Source organism: Nycticebus coucang, chromosome 8 (assembly GCF_027406575.1).
Source record: "Nycticebus coucang isolate mNycCou1 chromosome 8, mNycCou1.pri, whole genome shotgun sequence".
In the NCBI taxonomy this organism is placed as follows: domain Eukaryota; kingdom Metazoa; phylum Chordata; class Mammalia; order Primates; family Lorisidae; genus Nycticebus; species Nycticebus coucang.
This window is the reverse complement of record NC_069787.1, coordinates 36,114,346-36,141,952: the sequence shown is the minus strand read 5'-3', so window position 1 is coordinate 36,141,952 and position 27,607 is coordinate 36,114,346.

Genomic DNA, 27,607 nt, shown 5'->3' with positions numbered 1-27,607 from the left:
ATGGTGAAAGGTGTGGGTCCACTTTCAGTCTTTTACAGGTTGCCAGCCAGTTCACACAACACCATTTGTTAAATAGGGAATCTTTTCCCCACTGAATGTTTTTAATTGGCTTGTCAAAGATTAAATAACGGTAAGTAGCTGGATACATCTCTTGATTCTCTATTCTATTCCAGACATCTACCTCTCTGTTTTTGTGCCAATACATTGCTGTTTTGATCACTATTGATTTGTAGTATAGTCTGAGGTCTGGTAGCATAATTCCTCCTGGTTTGTTTTTATTTCTGGGTAATGTCTTGGCTATTCGAGGTTTTTTCTGATTCCATATAAAACGAAGTATTGTTTTTTCCACATCTTTAAAGTATGACAGTGGAGCTTTAATAGGGATTGCACTGAAATTATATATTGCTTTGGGTAGTATAGACATTTTAACTATGTTGATTCTTCCCAGCCATGAGCATGGTATGTTTTTCCATTTGTTAATATTTTCAGCTATTTCTTTTCTTAGAGTTTCATAGTTCTCTTTATAGAGATCTTTCACGTCCTTTGTTAGATAAATTCCCAAATATTTCATCTTCTTTGGCACTACTGTGAATGGGATAGAGTCCTTAACTGTTTTTTCAACTTGACTGTTGTTGGTATATATAAAGGCTACTGATTTATGAATGTTGATTTTGTAACCTGAGACACTGCTGTATTCCTTGATCACTTCTAAGAGTTTTGTAGTAGAGTCCCCAGTGTTTTCCAGATATACTATCATATCATCCGCAAAGAGTGAGAGTTTGATCTCTTCTGACCCTATATGGATACCCTTGATCACCTTTTCTTCCCTAATTGCGGTGGCTAAAACTTCCATTACAATGTTAAAAAGCAATGGAGACAATGGGCAGCCTTGTCTGGTTCCTGATCTGAGTGGAAATGATTCCAATTTAACTCCATTCAATATGATATTGGCTGTGGGTTTGCTGTAGATGGTCTCTATCAGTTTAAGAAATGTCCCTTCTATACCGATTTTCTTAAGTGTTCTGATCATGAAGGGATGCTGGATATTATCAAAAGCTTTTTCTGCATCGATGGAGAGAATCATATGGTCTTTGTTTTTTAATTTGTTTATGTGCTGGATTACATTTATAGATTTGCATATATTGAACCAGCCTTGAGACCCTGTGATAAAACTGACTTGGTCATGATGTATAATTTGTTTGATGTGTTGCTGGATTCTGTTTGTTAGGATCTTGTTGAATATTTTTGCATCTATATTCATTAGTGATATCGGTCTATAATTTTCTTTTCTTGTTGGGTCTTTCCCTGGTTTGGGGATCAGGGTGATGTTTGCTTCATAGAACGTGTTGGGTAGTCTTCCTTCTTTTTCTGCCTTTTGGAACAGGTTAAGTAATATAGGTACAAATTCCTCTTTAAAGGTTTGGTAGAATTCAGACGTGAAACCATCTGGTCCTGGGCTTTTCTTTTTAGGGAGGTTTTGTATGGTTGATTCTATTTCCGAACTTGATATAGGCCTGTTCAACATTTCTACTTGATCTGGCTAAGTCTTGGAAGGTGACGTGCTTCCAAGTATTGGTCAATTTCCTTCAGATTTTCATATTTCTGAGAACAAAGTTTCTTGTAATATTCAGTAAGGATTTTTTGGATTTCTGAGGAGTCTGTTGTTATTTCATCTTTGTTGTTTCTGATTGATGAGATTAGAGATTTTACTCCTTTTTTCCTGATTAGGTTGGCCAAAGGTTTATCTATTTTATTGACCTTTTCGAAAAACCAGCTTTTTGATTTATTGATCTGTTGTATTATTCTTTTGTTTTCAATTTCATTTAATTCTGCTCTAATTTTGGTTATTTCTTTTCTTCTACTGGGTTTGGGGTTGGAATATTCTTCCTTTTCCAATTGCTTGAGATGTCCCATTAAGTTGTTAACTTCCTCTCTTTCCGTTCTCTTGAGGAAGGCTTGCAGTGCTATAAATTTCCCTCTTAGAACTGCCTTTGCGGTGTCCCAGAGGTTCTGATAGTTCGTGTCTTCATTGTGTTTTGTTCCAAAAAATTGGCGATTTCTTTCTTAATCTCATCTCTGACCCAGCTATCATTCAGCTTAAGGTTATTTAACTTCCATGTTTTTGTATGAGTATGCAGATTCCTGTTGTTACTCAGCTCAAGTTTTATTCCATGGTGGTCCAAGAAGATGCATGGAATAATTTCTATTCCTTTAAATTTACTGAGGTTAGACTTGTGACCGAAGATGTGATCGATTTTGTAGTAAGTTCCATGGGCTGATGAGAAGTATGTGTATTCAGTTTTGTTGTGATGAAATGTTCTGTAGATGTCTGCTAAATCTAAATGTTGGATGGTTAGGTTTAAATCTAAGATTTCTTTGCTCAGCTTCTTGTTGGAGGATGGATCCAACACTGCCAAAGGAGTGTTGAAATCTCCGACGATTATGGAGCTGGAGGAAATCAAGTTGCTCATGTCTGTTAGAGTTTCTCTTATAAATTGAGGTGCATTCTGGTTGGGTGCATAGATATTAATATTTGAGATCTCATCATAGTGAGTATTACCCTTAACAAATATGAAGTGACCGTTCTTGTCCTTCCTTACTTTTGTTGGTAAAGCCTATTGTATCTGCAAATAAAATTGCAACCCCTGCTTTTTTCTTATTACCATTTGCCTGAAATATGGACGACCATCCTTTCACCCTGAGTCTGTATTTGTCTTTTAAGTTAAGATGTGACTCTTGTATGCAACAGATATCTGGCCTGAGTTTTTGTATCCAGTCAGCTAACCTATGCCTCTTTAGAGGACAGTTTAAGCCGTTCACATTAATGGAGAATATTGGTAAGTCTGGTGAAGTTTTGGGTATCTAGTTTTTCAAAAGTCCAGTGGCCATTTTTAATCCTTTCGCCAGTGTGGAAATTGGAGTTTGATCCGAAGTTTCTGAGTGAGTTTACTTTTGTGGTATAGGATTGCGTTGGTCATTATGGAGGATAGGTCTGAGAATATCCTGGAGAACTGGTTTGGTTATGGCAAATTTCTTCAACTTCTGAATGTCATTAAAGTATTTAATTTCTCCATCATAAATGAAGTGCAGTTTAGCTGGATACAAGATCCGTGGTTGAAAGCTATTTTGCTTTAGGAGATTAAAAGTCAGTGACCACTCTCTTCTGGCTTGAAAAGTTTCAGCAGAGAGATCTGCAGTCATTCTAATATTCTTCCCTTTGAAGGTAATGGTTTTCTTTCTCCTGGCAGCTTTGAGAATTTTCTCCTTCGTATTAACTTTAGTGAAGTTAATTATGATATGCCTTGGGGATGTCTTATTGAGGTTGAGTCATGCTGGGGTTCTGAAGCTGTCTGCTATCTGAATTTCAGAATCTCTAGGCATGTCTGGAAAATTCTTTTTCATAATTTCATGCAGAAGGGCCTCTGTGCCCAGCGAGGCCACTTCATCTGTTTCTGGAACTCCTATGATTCGGATATTCACCTTCTTTGAATTATCCCAGAGCTCTCTGAGAGCATGATCCGTTTTTGCTCTCCATTTCTCTTCCTCTTTGAGAGTTTGGGAGCGTTCAAAGGCTTTACCTTCGATGTCAGAAATCCTTTCTTCTGCTTGCTCCATTCTGTTGCTGAGGGATTCTACTGTATTTTTCATATCTTTGAGGGCTGCAAATTCTTGCTTCAGTGTGTCTATGTCTTTGATGGGTTTTGTCTTTAAATTCGTTAAATTCTTGAGACAATTTTTGAATTTCTCCTCGAATTCCTAATTCCACTTTATTAATCTTGTCTGCAATCCAAATTCTGAATTCGATTTCTGACATCTCAGCCAGTTGTTTATGAATGGGATCTTCAATTGCATCTGCCATATCTTTCCTTGGGGGGTGTTGATCTATTCTGGTTATTCATGTTACCAGAGTTTTTCCGCTGATTCCACCCCATGGTTGTTTTACTCCCTCTGATTTTTTCCCCTGGGGCTTTGTTGAGGGCCCGTACAGTGTTGTGGCTTAAGAAACTGGAGCCCTGTCTGGTGTGGTGGGGCTAAATGGTTCTGCCTTTGTTTTCAGCTGGTTTCTGTTCCCCCCTAGTGAAACAGATACTTTGGATTGAAGTCTCAGCTGTGGAGAAATATCAGCAATTAAGTCACCCCACCCCCCCACCGGCAAACAATTGGAAAAGAAGAATCACACCTTCCTACCACCGTGCACCTAGGGCATCACCTGATTTGTCCTCAGGTGATTGGTTCAGTTCAAAAATGTCCAAATCAATTGTCTCCATGTGCACCTGTCTCAGGTGAGAGAATTTAAGAGGTCTCAGGGAACTGGATCACAGGGGTCTGGTGACTACTCTGGTGTGGCTTGCTCCAGTGCTGCGTGGAGTCAGGAGAAGCCACCCAGCCTATAAATCAGTCTGGGAAGGTTGCTGCCTCCTTCCGCACCTTGCACCACTTCACACCCAGTCACTGATAGCCCTGCAGTTGGCTGACCCAGTTGCCTGTAGTGAATCGGTACTCCAAGAGTTTGTACCTGCCTGAATCACAAGGAAGTCTGCCAGGCCGCTGCGCTCTGCCTCTCTCCAGCAGGAAGAGGTGAGGCCTGACAACCTCGGGCACTAGATGAACGTTGAGGGGTTTTCACTCAGGTCCAGTCTCACCCCTGATTAATGTTACTGACAGAACAGAACAGAACAACTCTGCATTTCCCCTGCAGAAGAGAAGCTGAATTGAGTTCCAAATCAGCTTGTCTTTGCTGTTGTATTGTCTATAGGCTGACGAGCCCCTGAGGGCCAGGTGGTCTTAGGTTTAGTAAAGCGGACCTCTGAGTCAGCCCCGCCCTGGGAGTTTCCCTGGTTTGCAAGTTTATGTTGCCTCAGGCAAACTCAGAGTCTCTGGTTGCCCAGGGAGACAGGGGGTGTGGCTTCAGAATATTCTGTAGTGAGCTGTATTGCTAGCAAAGGAGGGCTGCTGCCCCATGGCTCAGGGAACCATTGCTCCAGTGTAGCTCCCCTCCGGCCAATCGTCCTCTCTCCGCTCCGTACCCCAGAGTCTGCACCGACAGGCTGCAACCCAGCACTGTCTACACCCCTCGAGCAATCGCCCAAGAGTCTGGACCCCTGGGGGACAGGCCTCCGGACCTTGGAGCAAGAGCAGAGGGGAGTGCGGGGAGCGCTGGAAACCTGGGATTGTGGGCAGAGAACACACACAGCTCTACACAGTTTTATGCCCGGCCATATTATCACCAAAAGACGGCTGTCGCACTGTGTCTCAGGGAACTGCCACTCTGGTGCAGTCCCCTCTCCTCCGACCGACTGGGACTGGCCTCCAGACCCCAGTGTGAGCGAAGGAGAGTGCTGGGAGCTCAGAATTCCAGGCAGAGACCACACACAATTCACACAGCTCTATGCCTGGCAGGAGAACGCTGTGGCACCCCAGTAGGGGAGGTAGGTCCACTTTTTAGAGGTTCTCTCCCGTGGAGTGTAGTGGGAGGATCTTTGAACTCTGCCCGGTTGTTTGTGGGGCACTCTGAACCATTCTCATGGGGGAGGGGACTCCCGTCCGCTTGGTGATGGATTTTGTACCTTTTGTTTGTATCCTTGTGGTCGCAGCTCGCCTCAGCGGGGTTGACGTGCGTTCTACAACCTTCTCTCTTAGTGCAGCTCAAATCCACTAGGTTACTTGCTGAATTCTTGTCCTTTAACTCTCCTTCTAAATGGGAGCCTCTGTGGAAAGCTGGCTTTAGTCAGCCATCTTGTCTCCTCCCCCCCATCATCTATGCCATTTTTAAAGAAATGTTTCTGCTATCATAGAGCCACATTAGTCCCTTCTTTCTCTATTAGCATTGTACGGAAGTAACTTCTCTTCTCATAATTTATAGGAAAGGGCATTGGCATTGTGTCTAAGCATGGCTATTCAAATATCATGATTCATTCTATCTTTGAAACTACAATAACCTATACAAACAATGTACTTTCCACTCAATCAAACTTCTTGACAACTATAATAATAAATTAATCCACAAAAATAAATACTTTATTTCCAAAATGCAAGAATGAAATCATCTGGTATAGCCATATTAAGTAATTAAATTATCAAAGGAAGATCATTTGTCAGGATAGATGCCAGCATTGGCCACTATCCTCAAATGCACATGGGTCACTACTCCCACCAAGAAGCGGACACAAATGTCTCTCCCTTGCATCTGGGTTGGTCCTCTGAGTTGCCTAGATTGATAGTGTGACAGAAGGGACATGGTAAATTCAGAAATGAGGCCTTAAGAATCTTAGCAGCTCTTGTTTTTTTCTCTTGGGGTCATGTAAGGCACTGCTACCAATGGATGACGGGTTGCAAGCACTAAGAGAGTGGCTCACCCAGCCTGCACCATTCCTGCCATCCCAGCTGAGTGCCAGATACTCGAGTGAAACCATCTTACATTTTCCACCTCTTGCAGAGTTTTCAGGTTGGTGACACCAGATACATGATCTCAGCCAACACCACATAAAGTAGTGAGAAGCTATATGTACTCACCATGCCTAAATTGCAGGTTAGGAAATTAGTGGTTACTGTTTGTATTAGTCTGGATTCTCCAGAGAGATAGAACAAACAGGACAGATAGATATAGTACAGATAAAGATACAGACATAGACAGAGATACACAAAAGAGGATTTTTAGGGAAATTCCTGTGATTATGGAGGTGGAAGGTCCTCAGATAGACTATATGCAAGCTGGAGAAGCAGGGATGCTCGTAGCCTGGCTCAGTGCAAGTTTGAAGGGAGCCACTGTTGCAAGTCCTGGAGTACAAAGACCAGAGAACCTGGAGCTCCGACATTCGAGGGCAGGAGAAGAAGGGTATCCCAGCTCCAAGACAGAGAGCACATTCACTTTTCCTCTGTCTTTTTGTTCTGTGAAGCCCTCAGTTGATTTGATACAGCCCACCCAGAGTAAGGGCAGGTCTTCCTCACTCAGTCCACTAAGTCAAATGCCAGTCTCTTCCAGAATCACCCTCAGAAATACTGCTTTACCAGCTATCTGGGATCACTTAATTCAGCCAAGTTGACACCTCAAATTAACCATCACACTGTTTTCAGCCACCATATTTAGGGGTGTTTTTTAATGCAGCAATAGATAACTGAAACACCAAGGTAACATCACACTCCTCTTTATCACATGCACATACACATTAAGTCGATCAGTTCGACACGTGTATGAAGCAACAACAGGAGGTACAACGAGGATGGTTGCACAGTTCTAGTCTTTAAGGAGCTTCATGCTCAAAAGAAGACACAGAAATAGAATCACAGAATTTCACTGCAGTGTTTTAAGTGCTAACACTGAACTACGTAGTTGAGAACTATTATGGCCAATTGACTACGTCAAAGGACATTGAGGGACAGGACACTGAGTGGAGTTTGGAAGAATAAGAAGAATTATCCTCAAGTTAGAAAAGAACAGAGGTTACAAAAAAGCATGTTGAAGCAGGGAGTGGCAGTGGGGTGAGGATAGGGGCAGAGGAGGGGTGCTAAAAGAAGCTCAGTGTGGCCAGAATGTGACAGGAAACTGGGAATGAAGGGAGGTAAGCTGGACAAGGATGCCACAATAGGGATCTTGGTCTACACAGTACATTGAACAGACTGTACATTGGGCCTGGAAAAGGACTAATTTTTTAAAGGAAATCATCATGGTAAATAGATGATTGGGGTCCACATTTATCATTGTAATAGCCTGGACTCTTTGAGTTGTAACAGAACTCCAATTCAAAGTGGATTAAATGTAAGAGAATGTACTGGAGGTCGTGTGACAGGGCAGGAAAGTGAGCCAGTTCACACAATGGAGAAACCTAGGACCCCAAGAACAGATGCAAAAACCTCAAATCACCAAGACACACTCAACACACCCAAGACACATTCACTTACTATCTCTTGGTCTCCCCAGGGTCAATGACTTTAAACCCATCAGCTATTTTATTGTGGTTACTACCCTATATTTCTTTTTAAAAATGTCTAAGCTACTTTTTCTTGACTTATTTTTTAGAGAAAGATTTTAGTTCTATGACATTCTATCTTCCTTACTTCTACCCTTTCAATAAAATTATCTCACAATTTTTGATGAACTACACATCAGTGCTTTTATTATTATGACTGTGTAAATATTTCTCACTGCTCAGTCAAATGGTGCACCCTAATTACATCTCATTTCTTAGATCACTTTTGTTCCACCTGGAGTTAAACTGACCCCTTTGTTTGTTACTCAGTTTTACAGAAATCACTGAACTTTTTCCACATCATCTAAAACCTCCTCAAAATTAGTTTCAGAACAATATTTCCAGTGTCAAACTTGAAATCTCTCAGTTCAGTGTTTTCTTGAAGACGTTTCTTCTTGAGTGCATTGTTCTGTTTTAATCTGGACCCCCCTCTGTGGCACAACTTCAATCCCAAATTTGCTCTTCACAGCCAAATTCCTTTTATCTGGGTTGGATCTTCTCTTCTAGATTCCCTTACTCTGTTTTAGGCCATTCTTTTGCTAGAATAAAGAAAAAATGTGCATTGAGGGTAATCATTTTGAAATATTAAAGTCTTGAAAAAGTATCTTTTTTTACCCCTCTATCTTCAAACTTGCTTGAGAGTTTAGAAGACATACAATTCTGGATTGAAAATAATTTCCCCCCACAATTTTAGAGCCATTATTTCATTGTCTGTTAGCTTTCAATGTTGGTATTGAGAACCGTGATGTCATTGGTAAATATAATTTTTTTTGTGTGTGTGTGAAGTACCTTCTCATTCACTCTGGAGAATTGTTATGTTCTTCTTTTTATCCTTGATCTTCTGAAATTTTATGATGGTGTCAACCTAGATAGCAAGCAGAGAGAGGCTCTCTACAAGAAAAGATGTTGATTTGGGAGTAGAGCATTCCAATGAGAATAAGTATGCCCCAGTAAATTATGTGCATTCAAGGAGGTGAAGAAAGACAAAGGTTTTTAAAAGGGAAAAAGTGAGGATTACATAATTGTTTTGAAATAATTACCCTTGGCTAACAAAGATCAATGATAAGGATGATGTCAGTCCAAGGTTTAACAGGTGGCTGCTGGGCACATGTCCATATTTCTATTGTTCCTATTTTTGGAACAAGATTGTGATGGGCTTTGTGCAAGATTGTGTTTTGTGCAATCTTTTGTGATAGTTTTTGTTGTCAGGCAAAAGTGTGAGAAGTTCTCTTCATGGCCAATTCTATTTCAGGGTTTTCTTAACATCAATGACTCCATCTTGATTCTAATAGTTTTCACAATGGTACACCTCAGTGTAGGTGTATTTACCTCTATTGTGTTGTTTATTTAGTGAGTTCTTTATATCAAGTTTTCAAGACCTTGAAAATTATCTTACATTATACTTTGCAGTAATTTTTTTTTTTAGCAGAGGCTGATATTTCTCTGTCCAGATCACCCTGCCACTCACCTCCATGCAAAAGGCTACTACTGTGAGTTGAATAGTGTTCCCTTCAAAATTTATTCCACCTGCCTCAGAATGTGACTTTATTTGTGTATAGGGTCTTTGCAGATGTTATCAGTGAAGAGTGAGGGTAAAATCACAATGACTTAGGGTGGGCCACTGTGTCTCTGTGGCACAGAGAAGGCAAATACGATAACAGAGGCAGACATTAAAGTGATGTGTATACAAAGCCAAGAAATGACTAAGATTGCCCACAATTACCAGAAGCTAGGAGAGAGAATGAAACAATTTCTCCCTTAGAACTTTCAGATGGAAGCAACCTGCTGACATATTGATTTTAGACTTCTGGCCTTCTGAACTGTGAGAAAACAAATTTCAGTTGTTTTAAGTCACTCAGTTTGTGGTAATTTGTTACAGGAGACCTAAGAAGTGTATGTAGCTGCTGATTTTGAACTCATGTTACTCTTATGCACAGAGATTTTTTTTCTGGTCTTGGGGACCATATTCAGAATGGGACAGATATCCCTGGGAGCTGCCCTCGAACAGTGGCATGAGAGAAGTGGTGGATTAGTGCCACAGCTTCTTCATCCTTGGTTTCAAAAACTCTCATGTATTTTACACTATCTTCAGATAGTGTTGGGCTATACTCCAGTTGCCTATGATAATAATTGGCTTGAGAGCTTTTGTCCCTTCCCAAGTTGTTTAATTAGTTTTCTTTCCTTCCTGTCTCATTGTTCCACAATCTTGCTATTATTCCTGAGATCAACTCCCCAAAATGACCTGAGCTCACCTCCCCAAAATGACCTGAGCTCAAGTCCATGTTTAAGAGTCAGCTTGTGAGGGAACCCAAACAAAGACATTGTTAATTATATTCTCTTTTTCTAGAATTTTACTTTATCAACTAATGGGGCTCCTAATTTTCTTGTTGTTTACCTCTAGGTAACCCTTTGCTTTTTCTTGCCACTGTTGTTGTTTTGGGTGGGAGAGATTTTCTTGTCTATATATTCTAATCCTTCACTAATTTTTCTACTACCATAGTTTTTATTTCCAAGAAATACATTTTTTTTTTTTTTTTGTAGAGACAGAGTCTCACTGTACCGCCCTCGGGTAGACTGCCATGGCGTCACACGGCTCACAGCAACCTCTAACTCTTGGGCTTACGCGATTCTCTTGCCTCAGCCTCCCGAGCAGCTGGGACTATAGGCGCCCGCCACAACACCTGGCTATTTTTTTGTTGCAGTTTGGCTGGGGCTGGGTTTGAACCCGCCACCCTCGGCATATGGGGCCGGTGCCCTACTCACTGAGCCACAGGCGCCGCCGAAATACATTTTTTTAATAGGTACCTCTTCTTGTTCCTTGGATGCACGGTCTTCTCTTTCTTTTTTTTTTTTTTTTGCAGTTTCTGGCTGGGGCTGGGTTTGAACCCGCCACCTCCAGCATATGGGGCCAGTGCCCTACCCCTTTGAGCCACAGGCACCGCCTGAGTCTTTTCTTACCTATTTGAAGATATATTTTAAAGTTTCTTCTAAGCTTCCTTTCTCTTTTGCACTGCCTTGGTTTATTCTAATATCTGTTACTTTATTTTCCTCTCTTTCTTATAGATGAGTGGCTTATCTCAAATATTTAGTGATACTTGACTTCCATTTTTTTGAGTTAGGTACTAAAAGGGTAAATGGGAATTTTGTATGCATGGTTGGGGCCTGTCACCTAGTGGACTCATTTTAGATTTCATGGCCAGCTGAATACTTTATCTGGTATCCTGAAGCATATATTCTAGGGGGGCAGCTCTATCTCTTCAGATAAGGATCCCTCAATCTTATGCTTGGGGCTAAGGCGAATCAGACACAAGCCGGATTGTAAGAGTTTTGGTTGATGGAAGTATACGGATATGAATCTTATTCTATTAATAGAAAGAAGGCTTTAACTTAGCTCTCTATTTTACATTCACACTTCTCTTCTACCCTTCTCTATACCTGGAATTCCAAGTCTGAATCCTCTGTGGCTCAATTTCATCAGGGCTCATTCTTTCCATCTTAGGAGGGGTTATGGAGGCAGGGCTCTAGAGAACTCTAGAGGGCTCTGCTCTTTATATGGATTTTTAAAACATCTCCTTGTCTCAAGCAACCACCTGACCACTACCATCTGAAAAGCCAGGTGCCTTTAATTCCTAAGCCTTACGACATTCTGCAGGGCAATCTGATACCGGAGTAAACAACTACTGTATTCTGCTTACTGTTTACCATTCCTACCTCTGCACTCTGCCTTCCTACATAAGAGTTTGCAAATTATATCTCTAATTTAATAAAAGATGACTTGATACAAGATGGAATTTGTGTTTCTGTATTCCTCAATGTTCTGGGAGTGATTTTCACAAGGAGAAGGTTGACTTTACAGAATTATCTTCAAGCTGGATGTTCAGAAAATACATTTTAAGTGGCCAAGGCTATTGTTTTCCAAGCAGGTAACTTTGTATTTACATTAATTAAAAATACGTCTGGCTGGGCATGGTGGCTCATGCCTGTAGTCCTAGCACTGTGGGAGACCGAGGCGGGTGGATTGCCTGAGCCCAGAGGTTCGAGACCAGCATGAGCCGCAGTGAAGCAGAGTGACACCCCGTCTCTACTAAAAAAAAGTCAGCCATTGTGGCAGGTGCCTGTAGTCCTAGCTATTTGGGAGGCAAAGGGCAAGAGAATTTCTGAAGGAAGAAAAGAAAAAAAATTAAAAAAAAAAAGAACTTCAAACTAAAATGAGTGAAAGCCAAATAAACTGAAATTGAAAGCAAAATAAAAAAAAAACACAAAAATATGTCTAATCTAAAACTAGAAGTATTTAAATAACCTCATTCCTCTTTTATTGCTTTTTTGCATGTAGCCTTATAATCATAAGCTCTCTGAGGGCAAGAAACACACACACTTTTATTATTTTCCACACTACGTTAGCCCAATGCTGGCTAGAAGATTTGTTTGATAAATATCAACTGAAAAAAGATAAAAAAACAAAAATCAACGTGCCTACAATTTTCCTCCAGGGTTAAATATTTTCAGACAGTTGTTCACATGAGCAACATTTATAAACCCATTTTTCCCTTTTCTTTATTTTGTGATTTGCAAGAAGGGGAAAGCATAATTTATCTTCTTGTTCAGACCTAAGCTCTACATCTCCTAAGAAACAGACAGCCACTACTTCCTATGTTAAGGCCAAACTATCAGTGACTCAGTTCTCCATAAAAAGCAATTCACACTTCCTTCTACCCCTGTTAAAGTCAACAAATATGAAGAGCTTCTGGGGAAAGAGAAACAACTTCACGGCCTGTTAAGATTCTCAGATAGTGAATACACAAGCACATTGCCTGAGTTCTGCTTCACTGGGAGAACAGACAAGTTAGCAGGCAGAGAAGGACAGAATTTCCCAAAGAGAATTTCCCAGAGAGATGCCAAATAAAGAAAGCAACCCAAGTCAGATACATATGCCAATCACTGAATAAGGGTCTCCGAGATTCAGAGTCACTAACATATGGAAAGCTCTAAGAAGTACTGCACTCAGTTCTACTTGTTTTTTCCCCTAGCTTTATTTAAGTATGATGAACAAATAAAAATTAACAAGTAAAAATTTAAGGTGTACAATGTGAAATTTTATTATACATTATATGTTGTGAAAGCATTATTGTGATGAAACTGATTAATATATCCATCAACTCACATAGTTACCATTTGTGTGTGTATGTGTGGTGAGAACACTTAAGATCTGTCTTAGCAAATTTTAAATATATATTGTTATTATTAACTATAGCCCCCACACTGGGCATTAGGATTCCAGAACTTATTCATCTTATAACCGCATGTTTGTGCCCTTTAACCAATATACCCCCATTTTCTTCTTCTTCCCCCTTCCTGTGCGCCAGCTCCAGCCTCTGATAACCTCTCTTCTATGCTCTGTTTCTATGACATTGACCTTCTTAGATTTCACATATAAATGAGATTGTGCAGTATTTGTCTTTTTGTATCTGGCTTCTTTCGCTTAGCATAATGTTCTCCAATTTTACCCATGTTGTTTCAAATGGCAAGACTTCCTTTTTTTGTAACATTGAATAAAATTTCATATGTTTTGTGTGTGCATGTGTGTATATCACATTTTCTTTATTCATTCATCCATCTGGAGTGGGAGCACAGCTATCTCTTTGAGGAGTGACTTTATTTCCTTTGGATAGATAGCAGAAGTGAAATTACTGAATTATATGGTAGTTGTACTTTAAAATGTCCTTCCTCTTGGGCTGTGCCTGTGGCTCAAAGGAGTGCCCCATATACCAGGTGCCCCAGCCCCATATACCAGAGGTGGTGAATTTAAACCAAGCCCCAGGACCACCACCGGACCTCCGGAAGAGCTGCACCGCGACGCACCATTGGCATCCACAGGACCTCCATAAGAGCTGTACCATGACCCAGAATCAGTGCCTGCCTGGGGAAGAGCTGTGCAGCGACCTGCAATTGGACCCCCCAGACCTCCATAAAAGCTGTGCCAGGAACTGCGATTGGTGCCTTCCCAGACCTCTGGAAGAGCTGTGCCGCCACCGGCGATCAGTGCTTGCCCGGACCTCTGTAAGAGTTACACCGCAACCCGATACCTGGAGCCTGGTAAAAGCTGCTCAACAACCCACGACCCGAACCTGCTGGGCCTCCACACACCCTGACCAGGAACTCCGGGAGCCACGCAACCCCATGTCCTCCCTCCTGTACCCGCCCTGCCAACACACCAGCCCATTCGTCTGGCCAGGGACTCTGGTAGCCGCGTGCCCTCCAGAGCCCTCCCTCCCTCTGCGTGGAACCCTTCTCCTGGCCAGAGAATTCTGGAGCCTTGGGCCCTCTATACCAAAGTCACTGGGTGCCAGGCACTCCCAGAACCATGTAAACAACCCCCCGCCCTGTTGCTGGATCCAGGTGTATCACACTCCGGAGATGCTCCCACAAACAGAACTCTCTGGCTGGGGCAGCCCAAGAGGAGCTACACAGGATCACTCCCTACAAAGATCCAGCAACAATAGAGTGATCCTTCTGGGGTCTAATCTTGTAGAGACACCTCCCCAACTCTGAGGACAGCCAGAGGCAATGGTGAAAAACAATCATGAGGCGAAATCAACGGAAATACTCTGGCAATATGAATAATCAGAGTTGATCAACTCCTCCAATGAACAATGGGGCAGACACAGAACAAGATCCCATGTACAAACAAATAGCTGAGATGTCAGAAATCAAATTCAGAATCTGGATAGCAAATAAGATCGAATTAGAATTCCAAGCAGTAACCCAAAAGATGTCTCAAGAATTCAATGAATTCAAAACCAAATGACCAAAGATTTTGATACATTGAGAAAAGAAATTGCAGCCCTCAAAGATCTGAGAAACAAGGTAGAATCCCTCAGTAACAGAATGGAGCAAGCAGAAGAAAGGATTTCTGACATTGAAGACCCATTTTTTGAATGCTCCCAAACTCTCAAAGAGGAAGAGAAATGGAGGGCAAAAACAGATCACTCTCTCAGAGAGCTCTGGGATAAATAGAATAAAATCAATATGTGTCTTATAAGGACCCCCAAAAGTGATGAAGTGGCTTCACAAGGCACAGAGTCTCTTCTTCATGAGATTATGAAAGAGAACTTTCCAGACATGCCAAGAGATTCTGAAATTCAGATAGCAGACAGTTTCAGAACTCCAGCATGACTCAACCTGAATAAGACATCTCCCAGACACATCATAATCATTTTCACTAAAGTTAATATGAAGGAGAAAATTCTGAAAGCAGTCAGATGAAAGAAAACCATTACCTACAAGGGGAAGAATATTAGAATAACCGCAGATCTCTCTGCTGAAACCTTTCAAGCTAAAAGAGGATGGTTATCGACTTTTAATCTCCTAAAACAAAATAACTTTCAACCCAGGATCCTGAACCCAGCTAAACTGAGTTTCATTTATGACGGAGAAATTAAATACTTTAATGACATTCACATGTTGAAGAAATTTGCCACAACTAAACCAGCTCTCCAGGATATTCTCAGACCTATCCTCCATAAAGACCAGCATAATCCGCCACCACAAAAGTAAACCACCCAGAAATTTTTGATCAAATTCCAACTTCCACAGTCATAAAAGGATTAAAAATGTCCACCAGACTCTTGAAAGGCTTATCAATATTCTCAATTAAGGTGAATGGTTTAAATTTTCCTCTAAAGAGGCACAGGTTGGCTGACTGGATACAAAATATCAAGCAAGATATCTGCTGCATACAAGAATCTCATCTTACATTAAAGGACAAATATAGACTCAAGGTGAAGGGATGGTCATCTATACTCCAGGCAAATGGAAAGCAGAAAAAAGCAGGCATTGCAATCCTATTCGCAGATGCAATAGGCTTTAAACCAACCAAAATAAGGAAGGATAAGGATGGACACTTCATATTTGTTAAAGGTACCCTGTTTCCCTGAAAATAAGACATCCTCCGAAAATAAGACCTACTTACAGGAAAGATAAGATGTCCCCTGAAAATAAGACCTGGTGCATCTTTGGGAGCATACCTTAAAATAAGACACTGTCTTATTTTGGGGGAAACAAGGTAATACTCAATATGATAAGATTTCAATTATTAATATTTATGCACCCAACCAGAATGCACCTCAATTTATAAGAGAAACTCTAACAGACATGAGCAACTTGATTTCCTCCAGTTCCATCATAGTTGGAGATTTTAACACCCCTTTAGCAGTGCTGGATAGATCCTCCAAAAAGAAGCTAAGCAAAGAAATTTTAGATTTAAACTTAACCATTCAACATCTGGACGTAACAGACATCTACAGAACATTTCATCCCAACAAAACAGAATACACATTCTTCTCATCAGCCCATGGAACATACTCCAAAATCGACCACATCCTAGGCCACAAATCTAACCTCAGCAAATTAAAAAAAATAGAAATTATTCCTTACACCTTCTCGGAATATCATGGAATAAAAGTTGAACTCAATAACAACAGGAATCTGCATACCCATACAAAAACATGGAAGTTAAATAACCTTATGCTGAAGGATAGATGGGTTATAGATGAGATTAAAAAGGAAATCACTAAATTTTTAGAACAAAACAACAATGAAGACATGAACTATCAGAACCTCTGGGATACTGCAAAGGCAGTCCTACGAGGGAAATTTATAGCACCGCAAGCCTTCCTCAAGAAAACGGAAAGAGGGTAGTTTATAACTTAATGGGACATCTCAAGCAACTGGAGAAGGAAGAACATTCCAACCCCCAAACCCAGCAGATGAAAAGAAATAACCAAAATCAGAGCAGAATTAAATGAAATTGAAAACAAAAGAATTATACAACAAATCTATAAATTCAAAAGTTGGTTTTTCGAAAAGATCAATAAAACAGATAAACCTTTGGCCAACCTAACCAGGAAAAAAAGAGTAAAATCTCTAATTTCATCAATCAGAAATGGTAAAGATGAAATAACAACAGACCCTCAGAAATTCAAAAAATCCTTAATGAATATTACAAGAAACTTTACTCTCAGAAATATGAAAATCTGAAAGAAATCGACCAATACTTGGAAGCACGCCACCTACCAAGACTTAGCCAGAATGAAGTGGAAATGTTGAACAGGCCTATATCAAGTTCTGAAATAGCATCAACTATACAAAATCTCCCTAAAAAGAAAAGCCCAGGATCAGATGGCTTTACATCAGAATTCTACCAAACCTTTAAAGAAGAACTAGTACCTATAGGCTTATATTACTAAACCTCTTCCAAAATATAGAAAAAGAAGGAATATTATCCAACACATTCTACGAAGCAAACATCACCTTGATCCCTAAACCAGGAAAGACCCAAGAAGAAAAGAAAATTATAGACCAATATCACTAATGAATATAGATGCAAAAATACTCAATAAGATCCTAACAAACAGAACCCAACAATACATCAAAAAAATTATACACCATGACCAAGTCAGATTTATCTCAAGGCTGGTTCAATATACGTAAATCTATAAATGTAATTCAGCACATAAACAAACTAAAAATTAAAGACCAAACGAATCTGTCAATTGATGCAGAAAAAGCTTTTCACAACATCTAGCATCCCTTCATGATCAGAACACTTAAGAATATTGGTATAGAAGGGACATTTTTTAAACTAATAGAGGCCATCTATAGCAAACCCACAGCCAATATCATATTGAACAGAGTTAAATTGAAATCATTTCCACTTAGATCATGAACCAGGCAATGTTGCCCATTGTCTCCATTGCTCTTTAACATTGTAATGGAAGTTTTAGCCATTGCAATTAGGGAAGGGTATCCACATAGGGTCAGAAGAGATCAAACTTTCACTCTTTGCAGATGACATGATCGTATATCTGCAAAACACTGGGGATTCTACTACAAAACTTTTAGAAGTGATCAAGGAATACAGCAATGTCTCAGGCTACAAAATCAACACCCATAAATCTGTAGCCTTTATCTATACCAACAATAGCCAAGCCGAAAAACAGTCAAGGACTCTATTCCTTTCACAGTAGTGCCAAAGAAGATGAAATATTTGGGAGTATACTTAACAAAGGTTGTGAAAGAGCTCTACAAAGAGAACTATGAAACTTTAAGAAAAGAAATCTGAAGATGTTAACAAATGGAAAAACATACCATGCTCATGGCTGGGAAGAATCAACATTGTTAAAATGTCTGTACTACCCAAAGCAATATATAATTTTAATGAAATTCCTATTAAATCTCCATTGTCATATTTTAAAGATCTTGAAAAAATAATACTTCATTTTATATGGAATCAGAAAAAACTCAAATAGCCAAAACATTACTCAGCAATGAAAACAAAGCAGGAGGAATCACGCTACCAGACCTGAGACTGTCCTATAAATCGATAGTGATCGAAACAGCATGGTACTGGCACAAAAACAGAGAAGTAGATGTCTGGAACAGAATAGAGAACCAAGAGATGAATCGAGCTACTTACTGTTATTTGATCTTTGACAAGCCAATTAAAAACATTCAGTGGGGAAAAGATTCCCTATTTAACAAATGGTGCTGGGTGAACAGGCCGGCGATCTGTAAAAGACTGAAACTGGACCCACACCTTTCACCACTGACTAAGGTATACCATGGATTATTATTCAACCTTAACGAAAGATGGAGACTTCATCTCTTTCATGTTTACATGGATGGAGCTGGAACATATTCGTCTTAGCAAAGTATCTCAAGAATGGAAGATAAAGTATCCAAAGTGCTCAGCTCTACTATGTAACTAATTTATAGCTTTCATATGAAGGCTATAACCCAACTATAGCACAGGAATATGGGGAAAGGGCAAAGGGAGGGGTAGGGGGGAGGTTAGGGTGGAAGGAGGGTAGTGGGTGGGGCCACACCTATGGTGCATCTTAGAATGGGTACAGGTGAAACCTACTAAATGCAGAATACAAATGTCTACATACAATAACTAAGAAAATGCCATGAAGGCTACCTTGAACAGTTTGATGAGAATATTTCAGATTGTATATGAAACCAGCACATTGTACCCCTTCATGGCACTAATGTACACGGCTATGTTCTGACAATAAAAATAAATAAATAAACCCAGCCCCGGCCAAAAAAAAAAAAGAAACCTGCAAAATAAATAAATAAATAAAAATAAAATAAAATGTTCATCCTCTTTTCTCTAATGGCTATACTATTCTCCATTCCCACCAACAGTGTGTAAGAACTTCTCCACACCTACAGGAACACTTGTCTTCTGACTATTTAAGAGTAGCCATCCTAATAGGTGTGGGGTGATTTCTCATTGTGTTTTTAATTTGCATTTCCCTGATGATTAGGAATGTTGAACTTTTTTTCATATAACTGTTGGTCATTGGTATGTCTTCTTTGGAAAAAGTCTGTTTAGTCCATTGCCTATCTTTAAAGTTGGATTATTTGTTTTTTGGCTATTGAGTTGAATGAATTTCTTATATATTTTGATATTAGACCCTTATAGGATATTTTGCTTGCAAATATTTTTCCCATTCTGCATTTGGTTTTTTTTTTTTTTGTTCTGTTACTTGCTGTGCAGAACATTCTAGTTTAATGTAGTTTCACTTGCTTGCTTTTGCTTTCATTGCTTGTGCATTTGTTGCCATATTCCAAAAAAATCATTTCCAAGACCAGTATGAAGGAGCTTCCCCTTTGTGTCTTCCTTTAGGAATTATGTGGCTTCAGATCTTATATTTAAGTCTTCAATCCATTTTGAGTTGAGTTTCATGTAATCATAAGGTAAGAATTCAATCTCATTCTTTTACATGTGGGTATCTAGTTTTCCCAAATAGATATTGAAGAAACTATCCTTTCCTCATTGTGTATTCTTGGTGCCTTTGTCAAATATTAGCTGACTGTGAAAAGAAAGATAACTGATTTTTGTATATTAATTTTATATCCTGCAACTTTACTGAATTTGTTTATAATAGTTATAACAGATTTTTTTTTGTGAAGTCTTTTTTTTTTTTTTTTTTTTTTTGAGACAGTCTCACTTCGTCACCCTCGGTAGAGTGCTGTAGTGTCATAGATCACAGCAAACTTAAACTCTTGGGCTCAAGAGATCCTCTTACCTCAGCCTCCTGAGTAGCTGGGACTGCAGACCCCCACCCACAAGGCCTGCCTATTATTTAGAGATTGGGTCTCACTCTTGTTCAAGCTAGTCTCAAACTCGTGAGCTCAAGCCATTCATCCACCTGGGCTTCTCAGAGTGCTGAGATTACAGGTGTAAGCCATCATGCCCAGCCCTTTTGTGAAATCTTTTATCTGTGCTCTCTTATAGTTACCTAAATCCCTTTAAAATAATTGTGTTGAATTACTTGTCAGGCAATTTGTAGATCTTCATTCCTCGGAGTCAGTTACTGGAGCTTTATTAGTTTCCTTTGGTGGTGTTGTGTGTGCCTGATTCTTCACGATCTGTGTAGCCTTAAGTTGATGTCTCTGCATTTGAAAGAGTCAATGGCTCTTCTTTTTTTTGTAAAATGGTTTTGTTTTGTTTTTTGCAGTTTTTGGCCAGGGCTGGGCTTGAACCCGCAACCTTTTGCATATGGGGCCGGTGCCCTACCCCTTTGAGCCATAGGCACTGCCCTGTTTTGATAGATAAAAATGTTTTTCTGCCAGGTCCCTGGACTGATGGTACTGCTACCCCCAGGAACATGGTCAAATGGGGCTAAAAGCAGGTCTAGTAACTGTTTCCATGTCTGCAGTGGGCAGGTCTATTTCTGAAGGCATGAATGAGCATGGTTCCTGGTGATTTCCCAGGTGGATGGGACTGACTCTGGGACCATGGCAGAGGAGGGCTGGAACCAAGTCTTTGAGCCACTTTAGAGCTCACAGCTGGAACTAAATTCAGGGTCTATAACTTGAACCAAGGTCAGGGGCCTGCTACCAAGGGCAAAGATGGTTTCTCTAGGTCCCTGTATGGAACCAGAACTGAGAGCAAGGCTTGAGCTGGGTTGAAATATGACTTCAGGATCTGTGGTTTGGTCTGTAGCAAGTGGGCCCGTAATTGGGAAAAGAGTCAAGCATGACTTTTCTTGGTTCCTCTGATAGATGGGGCTGGTTATAGGACTGATATCAAGTGGAGAAGATGCTTGTGGTCTTCAGCGAGGATCATGTTCAAGAAACGTGCTCCCAGAGCATGGGCCTGCTCTCTCATGTCATCTCTCTTCAGTCTTGGGCTTCACAACTTCTTTCCTGAATCCAAATGCTCCCACAAAGACACATTTTTGTTGTTGATGGCTGCCATATTGTTGTTTATAGTATATGTGTTTGTGGGTGGGGGGGAGCATGAGCTAAAGACCTCCTCTGTCACCATCTTGCTGACATTCAAGCCTCAACTTAGTTTAATTCAACAGTTCCAAAATATATTTGACAATATAATTTCTTTTTCTCAGATTAATAATTAGCCACTGAAAGATTTGGTTTATTCTTCTGTAAAATGAAGATAATAGAATCTCCTTCAAAAGAACATTTTAAGTCTTTAGGAAATATGCATTTAAATCCTTTAAACAATGCCTGGTATATAATAAGCCCTCTATAAATTTGGATTATGGTAGTTTGTTTCATTGTAGTTTAATTGTGGTAGTTGTAGCTTTTTGTTCTTAATAATAATAATATAGTATCTTATACTATACTTGTATAGTATACAAGTATAGAGATACACCTTGGGAAAAGCTACCTGGAAATATGTCTATTTTTGCATACTATGATCAATGAAACCTGGTGAAGGAGCAATTTGAAGACTATTACAAGGCTCCTAGTACATCCAAAGTTCTCATATGCCCCCTGAAGTTTTCTGCGTTAAAGGTTGAAGCATGCCCTCTATGCTATTTAATTCTATTAGTGTCTGAACTAACCTGGGCCTCAGAAAAGTCATGAAATCATCAAACTGGAGCTTCAGGAATAGAATGTGGTGACTAGAAAGCATCAACTTAGGACCCAGAACGCAACTGGGTGCAGCTACGAGGTCTACTCTTCTCTGTGTGCTCTTGGATAGTTTACATAACCTCTCTGGGCCTCAGTTTTCTTTACTAGAAAATGGGGGAAATGATTTCTAGCTTACCAGGTAATTAGGAAGGTTATCTGTAGAACATAAATGGATTAATGCCAGATACAGATGAGGTTGCTGTTGGTTCCTTGCTTACGTAGACCTTTAGGCTCCTGATGCTGATAGCCCCTGCTCCACTGCTGGAATCCAGAAACTTAATCCTGCCTGTTCCAGAAAAGGAAATCAATTGTCTGTTCATTTCACTCTCTTCCTACCCTCTCCCATCATCTCTCCACCAGTGTCTACTGAGCTGAGCCTCAAGATCCAAAGTCGTAGAATTTCATCACCTTAACACAGCCAATGGTGGATGTACCATCCACCGAAGCATCCGTAGATCAATAGGGGATAGAATAGGCACAACTAGGACAGTTTATATAATTGACTCAAAACTTAAGACTTTTATATCCAACTAGGACAGTTTACATTCTAATTGACTCAAGACATAAGACTTTTATATCCAATCTTTGTCTCATACAAAGTCTCATAAAGTATCACTTTACATTATGTTCTTTGCACAACCTTTTATCTGTGCTCTCTTGTAGTTACCTAAATCCCTTTAAAATAATTGCTTTGAATTACTTGTCAGGCAATTTGGTTCCTTGCTTATGTAGACCTTTAGGCTTAAACTGGTTTAGGATTTCCTCCAGGTCTTATTATGTGATGAGGCCAGTTCTAGAATCAGGCCTTTGATCCCAAATAACACATACTAAGAATACATAACAACTACTGTGACAAGCACCACCTGGCACTCTTCAAACCACTTATCTGCATATCACATTTAATTCTAAAAAGGTCTCTGGGAGATAGGTAACATAGTCTCCCATCCACAGATGAAGAAACAGGGGCAGCTGGAAAGTGGCAGATGCAGGATTTGAACTGAGGTCTGTATGACTCCAGACTTCCACTCTGCTCACTAAAATACACAAACTCCAGATAGATCCCGGGGATCCTCTTAAGGGCATAGAGACCTTCAGTAAGATTGCTCTCATAAAGATTTTAGCACCCGGAGCCGCCTAATGAACTTTAATGATTACTTACTGTATACAAACACCTAGTTAGCTGTTCTTTAAACACAGGTTTTGAGATATCCGGGAAGACTGGCAGAGTGAACAAGCCTGTCATTAGATCTGAGTCAGCCAACACAGCAAAGATTAGCCAACAGCTGAGTCAGTTCAGGCCTGCTCCCCCTCAATTTCTGGGTTTCACCCTCAGCCTCTGATCATCTTTCTCTGCTCATCCTCCCGTAGGACATTCAGCGTGTCTGGGTGCTTTGATTTCTTCCTACTTTATTTCTTTTAGATGAGAAATGAGCAATTGCAGAATAGTTAATGTTTCTGGAGATTTTACAAAGGGGGAGGCATCATGCAAAACCTTTCAATTTCATTTTCTTCTTTAATTTCCCTAAGTCTTATTCTAATCAGCCCCATTTTTCCAATGAGAAAAAATTCCTCAGGATGCTGTGTAACTTACTCAAGGTCACTTACACAGCTTATCAGGAGTTGAGGGGAAGAATGTAATTTAACCCTTGTATGTCTAATGCCAAATTATAGCCCCTTTGCTATTTTGCTAGTCTGGCTTTTCCTTAGAGAAAATGGAAAAAACATCACATTTCAAACCAACTCACAAGAAACACCAGCTGCCTTGTGTATTCTGATCCCAGTAAATCTGGAGAGGTAAGGCCAAGACTAGTCTAGACGACTTTGGAAATATATGTTAGAAAGAAATGGCCAGATTTTTACCCAGTTTTACTTCCACAGAGGTCTTCTTGTGGATCACAGTAGCTGAGCAGAGATACTAAGGCACATCCAACAAGTGCCACATCTTAGGGTTTTAAACAGCTTGTTCCCGGGTTGCCCAGAGAAATACGAGTAAATGCTCTATCTCCCGATGAAGGATTATTTCACTTCCCAAGACAATCCTATGTCTATTTCTTGTGGATTATTTTGATTAGCAAGAATATTCATTTTCTACTGCTGCTATAACAAATTGTTACAAATACAGTACCTTAAAATGACATAAATTTATTATCTCATAGTTCTGAGGCTCAGAAGTCTGCAGTGGGTCTTATGAGCTAAAAACAAGATGTGGCTAGGGCTGCGTTCCTTCTGGAGGCTTGAAAGGAGATTCCAGTCCCTTTCCTTTCCCACCTCTAGAGGCGGCCTTTTGGCTGAGATCAAGTGTGGAGGCTGCCTGTTCCTGAGCTTTGACCCCTTCCTCCATCTTCAAAGCCAACAGTGGCCAGTGACATCTGTCACACTGCGTCACTCTGACACTGATCCCTCCACCTCCGTTGTCCACATTTAAGGACTCTTATTAATGTTGACTGATTTCCAGCTTCAATTTCATATGGAGCCCTAATTGTCCTTTGCCCTGTAACATTATATAATCATGGGATTTAGGGATTAGGACCTGAACATTTAGGGGGGACAATATTCTTCCTACTGTACAGAATTATTTGTAAATTCTTAGTCTCTGAATGGAATCCTTCACAAGTGTGTATAGTTAAAAACAGAAATAAAAATCTAAGCTAAAAAGGTATTAATTCCAAGGAAATGTGATTTTTAAAAAATCCTCTTTAGCAGAATCCATTGTATTTGGGAATATATGAAGCATGGTTGCATGTGAAGGTATTAATCTGCATTGCACATCTCTGAGGTGTTCACCACTTGCCCCTTTTTTAAGGATGAGGAAACCAAGGCCTATAGGTAACACAGGAGTTAGCGGCAAGCTGGGTGCAAACCTAAGCTTTAAACTTCACAATCAGCACTGTGTCCACCATCCACAGCTACTCCAAAGAAAGGTTCCCTCATCACAAGGTGCATTTATTGACAAGGGCCACCACCTGCTGGGCCTGAGCAAGCTGATTAACTAAATAAAACATGTCTTCTAGGCATAGGGCCTTGGACAACAGGTGTTCAGTACATCTTCATCACTGGAACATCTCAGGTTAAACTTTTCAAGTTCATCCTATAGAGGAGCAACTAAAGCAGCCTGGTCCCAAGTCCTACAAGAGGGTTCTTTCCAGGGATTGGGTAGTAAGGAGTTCGGGGGCCCTAATTTCCTTAAAAAAAATCTACTAGCCAAGGACATAAGTCCCAATCCTCCCATTTGACACTGTCTTTGGAAGGTAGGATGGAAAGTAGGATGAATAGCCTACCTTTCAATTTTAGAACTGGGAAAGTGCTAGTAAATTGAGATGAGGTTGGTCACCCTAACAGAAAAGGAGAAAACATTTTATAAACCCATTCTGAACTGGCCTGGTGTTTTTCCTAAAATATTTATGCTATTAATTGTTGAATCTAGGGTGAAATTAAAGCAAACATGTGTAGACTCTTGTTGGAGATACCTGGATCAAAACCCAGCTCTGCCACGTACCAGCTACATAGCCTTGGACAAGTTCCCTGACTGACCCTCAGCTTCCTCATCTGTAATGTGAGCATTCTAACGTTTCCATCCTAAAATCAATGTAAGGACTGAATGAGACAGTGTCTATAAGTTAAGCAAACCACAAAGCTCTGAGCGTTTGGGAGTAATTACAACTCTTAACCTAACTAATTGACTCAGTAAATACTATTTAATAAGTCCCCCAGTAAACATGAGCAAGTCAGCAGAGTGCTGAGAGTGTGGCTGCCTGATCACACAGGTCCTTGTTCTAATTCCAACTTCTCTATTCCTTAGAAAGATGACTAATAAAAAGTTTCTAACCCCCTTTGAGCTTCATCTACAGAAGAGAATAACAGTCCCTCCCACAAAATGTTATTTTCAGAAATAAATTAAATAATTGTAAGATCTTAGCACATGTCTTAGTATGTAAAAATACTTGATAAGAGAGGGATATTATTACTTATAATACTGTATTAGGGTTTTTGTTTGCAACTAAAATAAACCAAGTAGGGATTTCATTGGCTCACGGCTTAAAAAAATCTAGGGATGAAGTTAGCCTGAGCCATGCTGGATTTTATAAATGTAATGAATCTTTCTCTCTCCATGTCTGGTGCCATTTCTCCTCTGTGCTAACTTTATTCTCAAGAAAACTCTGCTGATATGAGAGAAAGAACTTAAAAAACCTTACAGAGAGAAAACTGCTCCTTTGTTCCAACAAAATTTGGACTGTCATTGAATGCAGGTGGCTTCTATCCCTTTCTCAGTGTCAATCACTGTGACCAGAGTAATGGAAAATGCTCACTGGTCAAGCCTGGGTCATGTGCGTCTCAGGAACTGAAGGAAGTGGATTAAAATCATCAGTTTCATATCATCAAAGAGAGGTGCAAGCAACAAAAGTAAAAACAGACAAATGGAATTACATGAAAATAGAAAGCTTCTGCACAGCAAAGTAAACAATGAACAGCATGAGGAGATAACCTACAGGTTGGAAGAAAATACGTAACAAGGCATATATCTGGTGAAGGGTTAATTTCCAAAATATATAAGCAATTTGAATAACTCTATTGGAAGAAAACCAATAATCAAATTTAAAAATGAGCAGAAGACCTGAATAGACATTTTTCAAAAGAAGACATACAAATGGCCAACAGATATATGAAAAAGTGTTCAATAACAGTTATTGTTGGGGAAATGAAAATTAAAACCACAGTGAGTTATCACTACAGACCCATCAGAATGACTATTAAAAGAAAGATGAAGCATAAGTGCTGGAGAGGATGTGGAGAAAAGTGAATTTTTCATACTGTTAAGGGGAATGTAAATTAATAAATTAATACAGCCACGATGGAAAACTGTACAGGCTTTCCTCAAAAACTAAAGATAGAACTACTGTATGATTCAGCCATCCCACTGCGGGACATTTAGCCAAAAGATTTGAAATCAGTATGTCAAAGAGATGTCTGCACTGCCATGTTCACTGCAGCACTGTTTACAATAGCCAAGCTGTGGAATCAAGCTGTGTCCATTAACAGATGGATAAGATAAAGGGGGTGTGGCATATAGACACAGTGGAATATTATTAGCCTTAAAATGGAGAAAATTTTGTCATTTCTGACAATGTGGATGGAAGTGGAGAATGTTATGCTACATGAAATGAACCAGGCACAGAAAGATAAGTACTACGCACTCTCACTTGCATTTCAAATTTAAAACAATTGACCTCAACAAAATTGAGTAGAATGGTGGTTCCCAGAGGCTAGGAGTTAGGAGATTGGGGAGATGATAGTCAAAAGGGTACAACATCTCAATTGTACAGGAGGGATATAACATTTTTTTTTTTGCTAGCATACTGCATAGATAAGTGACTATTGTAAGGAATAATGTACTGTACATTTCAAAATTGCTAGCAGAGTAAATTTCAAATGTTCTCACCAGGAAAAATAAATATTTGACCTGATGGATGTGTTAATTAGCTTGATTCAATTACTACACATTGTATTCATAAGTCATAACATGACTTTGTACTTCATAAATATATAAAACTATAATTTGTCAATTGACAATTAAAAATATAAAGAAGAGAAAGATATCAGCATTGATTTTTTCTTCAGTTTTTCTAATATATGTGCATGCATACACACACATGCATATACATGTCATAACAAATAGAGGTGACTGATGTGGT